Genomic DNA, 12,211 nt, shown 5'->3' with positions numbered 1-12,211 from the left:
AATTTGACATGGAACCAACACATAGATAACATCTGCATGACAGCCTATGAAAAGTTATACTTTCTGGGAAAAAAAAGCTGGAACATGCATCACGTAATGTAAAAGTTATTGCATACACCACCTTCATAAGGACGATACCAGAATATTCAGCCGTTGTTTGGAGTCACCATCAAGTGACGCTTAAGAGGAAGTTGGAAAGGATACAGAGACTGGCGGCGAGTTTTATTTGTTCGACGTGCCGAAGGAAGGAATCGGCCACGGTGATGTTACAGCGTTCTAACTTGGATTTTCTTGAGGTATGTAGAAAGAAATATAGGCTGAAGGTACTTTATCAAATATTGCAGGATCAACTTAAGATTGATAAGCTCAAATATCTACACGCTCCAAGCAAGAGAACCCCGTGAACTAACCATGACTACGTCATAAAATCGTACCGAAATAACAGATTTCGATACTCATTTTCCGCGGATGCGATAGAAATGTGGAACCAATTGCCAAACGCTATTGTTGGCCGAAAAGATGTCACCGACTTTGAAAATGCTGCTGAGGCGTATATACGGGAGTTATCAATTTAATTTTGAAGTGCCAAGTGATATGTGCGACTTGATGTTCATTGTACGTATTTTGATAAATGTCCGAAGTGTGCTGAACACCATTCAAGGCGACATCTTATTCGCTGTGAATTGACAAGGGTTAAGCAACTTTGCGTACATTGACATCGTACATATTTCATGTATGTAATTGTATTGTCCCGTCTGTTATGACCCTCTATACGGGGTCTAATATCTAATAAACCTGTATCTATAATATCTAATAAAATCTAATAAACCTCTAGTAGCAAGAAAAACATTTTGCTGGGCTACTCTACTTATGAGTCAAATGTATTTCACCAGTGCGCATTGTTTTCGCTACCGGTTCATATTTCATTTTATACATCGTGGAAATACGCAACACAGTGCGCGGTAGCTGAGGTGTGCAGTGTAATTAAAGTACGACCGCAATCCGTCTTCAAGAGTCGAAGCCCTAGGCTAGCGTTCTGTCAAGCCGCAGCATGAACGCGCGAGGCACAATGGCTCTCAGGAGCCAAATGAAATATATAATATTTTTGCACTGCTATATATACTGTATAGTGCAACTGATATTGAAAAGGGTGCCTGTTGATGATTCATCTACTGAAAATGCACATCCAAGTGATGAGACATATGAGCTCTTGCACAGAATGAAGCGATATTGCATCAAATACGAAAATTGCATAGAAGCGTAGCCATATACAGCTTCACTGTAATATACGATCTTGACTTGGCTTTTATCATTCTAGTAAACCGGTGTGCGAGGGAACTGGTCCACACCACGTGGTGTGACCGGACTGAAGCACACGAGTGCTACATATGCGTGTACTCTATTCCGGCCTTAGACAACGGAGCAAGAAAAAAAAAAGGTGCAGTGACGTTTCACATCGCGAACGTGGGTCACGCGCAATCGTATGGGTGCCATTACTGTATCATTCCGATAGCAAATATATGGACACTGTAGGCGCATTTTTGCCATCGTGGTCGCCGCGGCGTTTCGTGTAAACTTCAAGGGTGATAACATCGTCCCCGCGCGCCGTATCAACACCACCTAGACAGCACAAGGCCTACACATCCGATTATCACGTCATGCTACCTGGCCCGACTGCCATAGAATCTAATGGAGATGCTCCCGCGTAAGCAACAGTATATTTTGACCGTCACCGCTTTCGTCACGCCAGCTCTTGCAATTGAAATTTCGGGCCAGTTAGCATCACGTCATAGATCCTAGTGCGCAGGCCTGTGCTATCTACGTGGTGTTGGCCGTATGCTGTATGAGCGAGTGAAAGTGCGCGATGGTAAGTCGAATCGCGCACAAGCGACGAGGCAGAGCGGTAGGGGAGGGGGGTGGCGGCTTGTAACTGCATACTTTGCGCGGCCGCACATGGTCACCCCTATTGAAAAAAATGTGAACGAGAATGTACGAGAATTAGTGTACGCGATTATTGCTCCGTAGAAAGTGCGAGAAACTCGTTCACTCTGCAAAAACTATTGAGTCTACGAGAACCTCGTACAGTCTACGCAGCAATCATCGCGTACATTTCTCGCACACATGTGTACGAGATCGCGTTCTTGTCACTGAACGAGATTCTCGTAGATTATGAACGAGTTCGTTTCTACGAGCTTAGTGCGTGCAAGATGACGAGCTTGTACGGCCTGTGAGAGTATGCACCCTGAAAAAGATACGCACCTCGTATTCATATTTAATATAATAATGCCAAATACAATTCTTGTAAATACAAGTGTTCATGCATGAACACTTGTGCTGATATTACTGCAGTGTTGTGTCGCTGTAATGGTTTGTTCAGAAATCTACAGTAAAGAGTTATGTTGAGGTGAAAAAAATGTCAGGTGAGGTAATGGTTTGTACTTGTTAATAAACAAGTACACGTTACACAGGTTCTTCAGCACACCTATTCAAGCTGACATTAATAGTGAAGTCCTCCGATTTTAAGCAAGAGCACGTCATACATCTCGCAAGCGTTGTTTATTGGACCTTATAATGGTACTTCAATACACCCAGTCTGTTGACAGAAGACCACTGGAATGTGTTGCTTGAGTGAGAGCTTGCCGCGCACCTGAAAAAGTAAACAAAAGCCAACAGTTTTTTTTCACACATGCAATAAGATAACACATAGGCAAAATCAGTTTAGCTGACATTCACACAGGTAAGAATGCTTTAGTATTCAGAACATGTGATACTGAACAAAATTTATTAAAAATAAGTGGTTTCCTGCAATGCTTATGACTCCTAAGGAAACGTGCATTATAGTGTTGTAGAATAACCTGTTACATTAGCAGATCACTGAAACAAGTGTTATTACAGTAAAAAAAGACATTATTTGAGTAATAATAATTACTAGTACTGAAGCAACATAAGTAACATGCATAAAATCTACTTTTAGAGAGCAGCATCAACAGGTTGAGCTAATTAAATTACTTGGAAACTGCTATTCTGCCAGCAAAACTAAAAATCGTGGTGGCTTAGTGGCTTTGGCATTGCACTGCTAAGCCGAATGGCGCAGGATAAAATCCCACGCACAACGGCAACATTTTGATGGCAGCAAAGTGCAACAACACCCCCATAAGGTGCATTGGGCACATACCCCCGGTGTTCAAAGTTAATCCAGAGTTCCCCACTACAGGGTCCCCCATAACCATATTGTGCAGAAGGACTTGGTGTTAGGCAAGTTGCTGTTTGCTGAACGACATAGCGCAAAGGTACAAATACACAGAAGATACACAGACACACGTCACAGGCGCTACTAACAACTTTATTTGAAGCACAGCGAGATACAGTATATGTACTCCTCACAACGCGCAGGCGCAGCAGCCACTTCGGGCAGAGCACAGAGGGCGATTATCAGGGCTAACACGATCATTTTGAAGATCTAAAGAAAGCAAGTTCCACATCATGAAAACAACATAGGTCAACTTTCACAAGCACTACTTTTTTTCTTTTATGTAAAATGCTTCCAACAGCTCACGTGCGGTTTTATCTTTAGTTTTGCCCAGGATCTTCCCATAATGAAATCTCGCACGACAAGGACAGGCTTTACAGTGTGCTGAAAGATGCGCATTTAAGTCTTTCGTCGTGTTGTTAGCATGCTCCATGATTCGATCATTGATGCAGCGGCCAGTTTGTCCTACATAGGACTTTCCACAAGACAGTGGGATTTCATAAACCCCTCTGGTAGCACATCGCCAGTAAGGTGTGACGTGTTGTACTTGGCAGCCTAGCTTAGATCTGCCCATTATGCGGGGACACAGTTGGGCCAGCATATTGGGAAAAGAGAACACTACAAAAGCGGGCACACTGGTGAATGAGGCCAGAGCTGGTGAGCCGAGTGGCCAAAGACCGCAAGTTGTACCGTATGTGCATAAGTTGAGCCACAATTTAAAGAAAGTGGCGAACAGGCATGCAGTGCCTGTATTGTTCTCTGTTCCCAATAGGCTGGCCCGAACGTGTCCCCGCATAATGGGCAGATCTAAGGTAAGCTGCCAAGTATAACATGTAACACCTTACAGGCAATGTGGTCCCGGTGTGGTTTATGAAATCCCACTGCCTTGTGGAAAGTCCTATGTAGGACAAACTGGCTGCTGCATCAATGATTGAATGAGGGAGCATACTAAAAACATGACGACAGACTTGAATGCGCATCTATCAGCAAAAAAAAGCGTGCCCTTGTCGTGCGAGATTTTATGATGTGAAGATCCCAGGCAGAAGTAAAGATAAAATTGCATGTGAGCTACTCAAAGCGTTTTACATAAAAAAGTAGTGATTGTGTAAGTCAGACCTCTGTTGTTTTGTACGACGCAGAACTTGCTTTCTTTAGATCTTCAAAATGATTGTGTTAGCACGGATAATCGCCCTCTGTTGTCTTCCCGAAGTGGCTAGTGCGCCTGTGCATTCGGAAGAGTATATATACAGTATCCTGTTGTGTTTCAAATTAAGTTATTAGCAGCACCTGTGACATGTTTTCGTATATCATCTGTGTATTTGTGCCTTTGCCCTACAATATGTCGTTCAGCAATCATATTGAGGTTTTGACAAATAAAACCCCAAAATTTTATTTAAAGCAAATAGTGTTGCATAAGGCCAAATGCTTATATAGAATCATCTGACAGCAGCTACGTTTAACAAAATTTAATACTTTCTAAAACAAGAAACTATCAGATGGTTTGAGCAAAAATCTACTTATGCCAAAATTATTGCCATTAATTTTATATGGCCTATTCTGCCTTACTTTCTTTTTAACCAAAATTATATATGCAGTGCAGGTGCTCCCCACACCTAAAGAAATTGTCACCGTTCCTTAAAGTGCATGGTTTTGTTTCAAATGACAGCACAAGTATGCTTTGCGATTTTTAGCCAATGAAATGATTGTCAAACTTCTTCAAATCACGGATTCCTGGACAGGATAACTAGTCACATTGGGCACCCTTTGATCAGTTTTTGTCCACAAAATCAAGCAAGTAAAGACATTACCCTGAGTCTGCAACTGTTAATGCGTTCTGTTTGGTAATGATAAGTTTATGGTGATTGACCCAAGCCAAGCCAAAAAAGCTCCCTTTCTGGAGCCGAGACAGGTTCCTGGATTACACCATGGAAGGTAAGCTCGTGGGCCCTTCTCCTGCTGGCACGTGACACGAAGCAGCTTATTTTCGTCAGTGTTGGGTGAAGTGCCAGTGTTGAAGTTGTCTTTTGCGCAGAATGGCAGTTTCAGGTTTAGTGGGCTTGTAGAAAGACAAGCTCAAGATAACTTCCTGGTTTGAACAGGCTGTTTTGGTTATAATACATCAAGCTTTCTTGTGACTGCCCGCACAGGTGGTCCGTTAGTCTCGCTGTGAAGTTGACATTCAGCTGTATGTCCCATAAGACCCGAATAATGGTCTGCTCTAGTTCACACGCTCTTGATTTTCTGTCAGCACTCTTGAACTCTTGCTGCCAGTAATTTCTTTCCAGCTGACCGAATTATCTCGAGGCCCCACGCTGACACTACCATTGCTTTCAAGTGTAGACTTTTCAGGATAAGGTTCTTTGCAGGAAAGGTGGCACTTACAGATTTCTATTCTGGACGCGAGTGAGACGAACCAGTAAGTCTTGGTAACAATGTTTCGTACATAAGTTCTGTAGAAGGTATTATCAAGGGTTCGACGAAAATTCATTTAGCCAGGTAACGACTATGAAGTTGTGGTGAATGACCAAGTGCTCATCATCGTGTTAGTGACGATACAATTTTTCGTAAAACGTTTAACTCCAACAGGACTACACACAAGATCTAACCAAGACTTGCCGGTTCATATCACTCAGGTCTTGAATAGCCACCTGTAAGTGCCACCTTTTTTTAAACCACACTTGCAAAGCCAGGAGTCTTATCCTGAAAAGTCTTCAATTGAAGACATCAGTAGTGTCAGTGTGGGGCCTCAAGATAATTCAGCAAGCCGAGAAGAAATTGCCAAGAGTACAAGTAAAAGGATGCCAACAGAAAATGAAGGGCTTGGAAGCCGATGTATTCTTCGCAAAGTGTCAACTACAGGGTCATTGTTCACGAGTTCCCGGATGCGTAACTCCATGCCAACTTCATGCCGACGCTAAGGAAACACCAGGGCAGGCAGTTGCAAGAAAAGAAATTTAGTGCTCTAAGAAAAATGCGGCCACTCAAACCATGAAAGTAATGTTTAACTTGTCTTCGTACAACTACACTGAACCTAAACATGCTGTTTTGGGTAAGGGAACAAACATCAACACCTTGCCTTGCCTTGCCTGACTCTATGAGAGTCATCTGCGCCGTGAATGGTGCCGTCAGTGCACTTCCTTCCGAAGATGAGGCCCGCACCTGCACTGTCAGTGTGCTGTACAAATTGCAGAAACACATCCCACAAGCTTGTCTGCCTAGCAAAGAAGCTGTGTGGGGCTCCAAAACCCATAGAACCAACGAACACAAACCCAAACCTCGTCCTTTCAACTCTCGCTTTATATTGCTGTACAAGCAGTAAAATTGGATGGTGTTAGTAGTGTTCTGTCCTGTCACCTCCTTGCCTTTCCTATGAATTTTGTGCTAAATAAGGCTTTTTCTTGGTGAAAGAGTGCTAGTTTAAGTCATAAACCAGCTCTCCGGCAGTTTGCAATTAAGGAATGTAAACATTTGCTGAAAATAGGTCCGCGAAGAATATTTCAAAAAGAGCACTTTAAAAAAAACACACACGTGTATCTATCACCAAGGCCAACCCTTGTGTCTTCTATCTTAACATATTTCTCAAAACTCAAGCTCAAAAATGATATCCAGGTGCAAGCTCTCCATATCATATTACCTTGTCAATGATGAAGCAAAGCACGCTGGTGCCTGGATGTTGTGGGACCAACTCAGGCGTGGAGATCAGCACTGATCAGCAACACACCACAGTCTGCTTACACTTTCTCTGCAGGCCCAGCCATACCTGCATTAATACAAGTGGGCTTAGTGTCACGTGAGTATAATATAAAAAGTGACACCATGAACAAATCAATCCTTGTTCGGTATACATATGAAAAAATGTAGATATTCTCCATATAGCAAGCTTCACTTTGAGCAACAAATCCTGCACTATAAGAAAAATATGATGCATGAGCCATCTATTCAAGAAAATTAATTGAACCCTTTTTTTGCCTCCCTCCTCCTCCTTGTGTATAGGTGGCAGTCAGGTTAAGTAAAGTAGGCCAGACAGCCACATAGTGTAAGCAAAGGTGGTCACTTGGTGGGCCAATTATGATACCATAGCACGACATGCATTCTGCAGGCACTGCAATGGTAAAGCACCCATAAGCCTAGCAGCATTACCCAATAGGGCTAACCAATAAGTGTCCCAAGCAGCATAACTCAGCATGTCTACCAGGAGGCTTTCAGTAAACTTTGACAACTATCCTCCTACGGCTTGAGCCCAATTTCTGTCAACAGAAGACAAGCTTTAAGCATCTGCACAAGGGCACTTTAAACAGTACCACAATAGCTTCCTACCTAATCCCACCTTTAAAATGACATTGGTAAGTTCAGTACCATGTGTAGAACCAATCAAATTGTTCTGCAATCAAGTAAGCATCCCCTTTTCATACACGCAAATATCAGCAACACTACTACTGCCAGATGGGCATTTTGTAGACAAAAACACCAAGCGCAAGAGCTGAAGCTTGGGCAAGTTGGTAACAGTTCATTTTGGTGGTGTTCATGGCACACACATGCCAAAAGAATAAGCGACAGGCAGACAGTGAAAAAGAACTGTCCTCTTTCACACTCTGTGTGTCCCTTAGTGCCTTGGAATGTGTGAGCTGTGAATGCCACCATCTGCCTGTCCCTTATCTCCTTAGAAAGTGTGCACTGTGAATAGCATGGAAAGGAACATAAGAGACCAGATAATGCTACAATAGATAAAAGAAAACATGCTCTCTGATCCAACACGTCTTTAAGCAACTTAATTTTCAACCAACATCCTAAGCCTGCCGCGCTTAAAAAACTCACTGAAGTTGCTGTGTAAGACAACAGCTTGCTTTTACAAAAAATAGAGTTAAACTTATTCTATTATTTTTGCGAACTGGTGCTTCAGTACTGTGAAAAGGTGGTATTATTGAAAACCAGTTTAATTTTTGTGTAATAAAAAAGCCTACAGTCAGCTACAGAGATCAGGCTTGATATATAAGTCTGCCAGTGAACACGGTAAATCAATATTTCCATGACTGTTGAGGTAAAAAGAATCGTTGACAAATTCTCAACACACTATGCATGTTTTGGAGAAGACAGTGCTTTTCTACTGCAAGCATTTAACAGAGCCCCAGTGAATACAGTATGATATAACTTATTGCAGGACATTTCAAACAGATCCTCTTTATGGCTTCTTAGGGACTTGGGTAATGAGGAGTAAGTGCAGTGACATCTCTGAGCACCTCAATGACAATACTGGTGATTACATGGCAACACAACTGCTGACATGCAAGATAACTTTCGGGCAGTGTTGTCTCATGCCTCATCAACCAGACAAAACTTTAGAGGGACACTTAAGGGAAAAATAATTATTTGAGATGCATTATTGAATTACTCTTCCGCAAACCCAGAAAAACTGCAGTTATCCAAAAGTAGAGGCTTGATAAGCTAGAAAATACACAAGAACGATCTACAGGTGGTGAAACCACAATAAAGTTCCCACACCTGCTGTCTGTCTGCTAAGGCCTAGTTAATTTGTTTTTGCCAAAAATTGACTATATTGCATTCTAAAAGAGGCAAGAACTGAACTTAGCAATTTTGGAGCAAGTGTACTGAACCGCAACAGCCAAAACATACGAAAATACTCTGGAATGCATGATGTCCTCCAACGTACGATGTTTCGCCACAAAATTTGGCAGGAAATGCCACTTTAACCTTCATTTTCTTTTTGCAATAAATAACCTCTCATCACAAAACTAACACAAAAAGAAAGAATACATGATGCGTCTAAACTGCCTCCAAACAAAAAAATGTGTCCGGAGTCATTTTGTACACATTCAAACCACTTTGGCCTTGCTTAAAGTGCCTTTGTATGTCATGCAACATGAAACTGAAAAACAGAATTCACTGTAAAGGGAGAAATGAATGGGGCTCGCCTAGCGTTACGTATCTGCACAGGCTTACGAGAAAAGTGACTCCATGGTCTAAATGAAAAAATAAAAATAAAATCACACTTTGGGCGGGTCTCACGTAATAGTACTACTCAAAATCTTGACAAGTGCTTATTCAGTCTGTACTTATCCCAAAAGCTTGGTAATGACATACGCCCCTTTTGCACTAATGGTGTCTGCGCCAAAGGGGCTAAGGCTAAATGTTTGGTAGCCACACACATTTTAACAGTGAAATTCAAGTGCATTATGACTTTTGTCTGCCACTTTTAATAACATGTAACGGTCGATATAGCACATTATGATCTAATTATTGTAGGTCAGCATGGCCTGAGCACGGCGTGCCTAAACACTTTTGTTAGGTGAGAAAGTATTGCTTCCGGTGCTCTTTCGGGAAGCAGCCTATGCCTTATTCAGAGCAAAAACCTTGTTTCCCTGAGAATGTCAGACAATCGCATATTTCAAATTGACCATTTGAAATGCACACAAAGTACAGCATGGTTTTGAGGGTCCCACCTAACTATTGAAACGCACATCATCCAAGTTCAGCAGTCAACATCATAACTAAGCTTGTAGAAGTGCATATTAGCAAGTTGACAGAATAATAAGGAGAAGGTGAGAGAGATGGTCCCAACTATAAGAGAAGCCCCCCCCCCCAATAGCAGAGTTCAAGCTCTCTCCCATGTCAAATGCGGAAGGGCAAAGCATACCCAGCTTTCGGTTACACTCTCACCTGCGACCACTGCACCAGGCTGACTGACATGCGTAACAAGCAGTTTGTGATACTACATTATCAAACCTGCAATTTATGGGACATCAGAGATCAGCTTCAAGCTTGATGCTATGCTGCTCTAGGGATGTATTATGAACTGACTACATTTAAATGTTATGCTTTATGGTTTGTTGCAAGCTTCAGGAATTTACTTATTCATTTATAAACATACCTCATACGCTCCAGCTGGAGTACTGCATAAGGCGGTAGGTAGAACATTGTGAGCCAAATAAAGAACATACAATAAAACAAGTAAAAAAAAGAAATACTCTTTCACACTGTGGTTTCTTATCTGACAGCTAGCTTATAAAAGTGAACAGAAACGTGTTCATGCTGGTAGTGCTTTAGAAGAATAAATAATAAGAGGTTAAACAGCAAATTCAAACACTTTCAAGCCACCTTTTGTGGTTTTTTCTTTCAACGTCCCTTTAGGAATGGGAATCAATGAACAGCCCCCCCCCCCCCAAAAAAAAAAGAGAGAAAAAAAAGTGTAATACATTATTTTTGACTACTTAGAGAAATAAATCTAGGAACACAGAATCTGTGCAGGCATGTATGTAAGGAATTAAGTGCAGTAATATATGCAATAACTTGCAAGCCCTTCTGCTTTCGTCGGGCAACTCATAACCAGACATAAAAGGATATGTGTGCCTCAAAACACAGTTCCTAAAAAAATACGTCACTATACAGTCAGTAAGTAGCATATCATGCATATCTACTCAAGCCCCCAATTATACTTGACTCAGAGGAGTAGGTATATTGATTAAACTGAAGGTAGGCGATATTTTAAAATATACAGTTCAAGTAGTACTCGAATATTATGTCGAAACTGGAAGTTATGAATATGGCATCTAAAGCAAAAGTGTTGTACGTTATGCCAAACCTGCCACCCTGTGAACTTTATATTTTGCAAAAATCCTAGACACAATGCTGTGTTGGAAAGTCAGCATGTATTTTCTAAAAGTTTTCTCTCAGCGCCTACATTGTTCAATAGAGACACATTATTAACCATTAACTTGGAACAGCAGAAACTGACATTGTTTTTAGACCAGTGTGCTTTTTTCAGTGCTTTTGCTGTTGCCGATTTAGCCGGCTTTACGAACTTATCTCAATAAGCTCGTCTAATACAGGTGTCATACAGTGCACTTTTCATTGCGATCAAGCCCAATCCGGATCGAATTTCTCACTTGTGATTGGCTCTTTTGTGCAAGCTGCGCGAGGAAGCCAATTGCAGTAGCTAATTTTGATCTGAATCGGGCTTGGTAGGAAGTGCCCCTCTGGTATACTCGTTAGGGATTTTGCATTGCTAATAAAGCAGCACACGTGCCATCACAAGTTATTGTTTTAGATGCAATTTTGCAATCTCATACCACCCCATTTTTTAAGATTCTTACAACATATTCCCAATAGAATTTCATTCTCATAACTCAATGCAACAATAGTAAAGTTCTAGAACGAGTCCAAATTCGTAAATCTCACCAAAAGAGTCAGGACCGATGGCACGTACGAATTATACCAACAGAACCTAGAACTCATAAGTGGCAGTGACTGTTTTGTACACACCTTGTCAAAGCAAGCAGATCAGATTCCTTGTCGGGCTGCTCAGACTGCATTTTGCCACAGGCTCCCATGTGGTGCAGAGATGCCTCCGTCTCACGAAATCGTGACATCCCTAAACAGTAAGAAATGTTCAGTTTATTGCAATCACTGCTGAAACTGCAAACTTGTGATTTAACAACACCGCGTTAAATTGTGAAAAGAACTCAGCCAGCTAAATGGTTGTGCAAATACCTCATTCTGACATCACGGGCAGTTATTTAACCTGTCAAATGCACGAAGACATACAGAACACTCAACACAAGAAACACAGGTTGTCTTGACAATATATAAGCAGAAAAATTTGCATACAAGCTAAAATGTGCTCATGAGTCAGACAGAGCAATCCGGTGCCATCTCGCGCAGATGTTAGCTGTGAAGACAACACGTCAACGTACTTCTAGAAATATAAATACCATTTCTTGCTGAGAAATTACGTACAGAAGCAGTGACATTCGCGGCATCAATTTTTGTGCCTGTTCAGACTAAACGATACTCGGCGCTAGTGTATTTCATAACAGAAAGCAAAGAAACAATATATGAAGCTCTTGGCAACATCCTATACTTGTTTGACGGTAATTTTCACAAAAAAAAAACGTTTTGCTAAATGTGTACTATGGCATTAATAACAAACATTAGGAAATCACTTTT

The 12,211-nt window shown here is 41.5% G+C and overlaps 1 protein-coding gene and 1 long non-coding RNA gene across 2 annotated transcripts in view; both read right to left on the bottom strand.

Moving 5' to 3' along the window:
• The window catches only part of LOC119454385 (uncharacterized), a 127,498-nt gene that overhangs the window by 95,421 nt on the left and 19,866 nt on the right, over positions 1-12,211 (bottom strand). The window lies entirely within an intron of this gene.
• Positions 2,538-11,638, bottom strand: LOC125945980 (uncharacterized). The gene is made up of 3 exons (XR_007467289.1): positions 11,528-11,638; positions 6,885-7,010; positions 2,538-2,647 (listed from the first exon to the last, which is right to left on the bottom strand). It is a non-coding gene; the product is annotated as an uncharacterized LOC125945980 (long non-coding RNA).

This window comes from Dermacentor silvarum, chromosome 5 (assembly GCF_013339745.2).
Source record: "Dermacentor silvarum isolate Dsil-2018 chromosome 5, BIME_Dsil_1.4, whole genome shotgun sequence".
Taxonomy (NCBI): domain Eukaryota; kingdom Metazoa; phylum Arthropoda; class Arachnida; order Ixodida; family Ixodidae; genus Dermacentor; species Dermacentor silvarum.
Note: the sequence above shows the minus strand (reverse complement) of the source record. Positions and strands in the feature narration are given on the sequence as shown.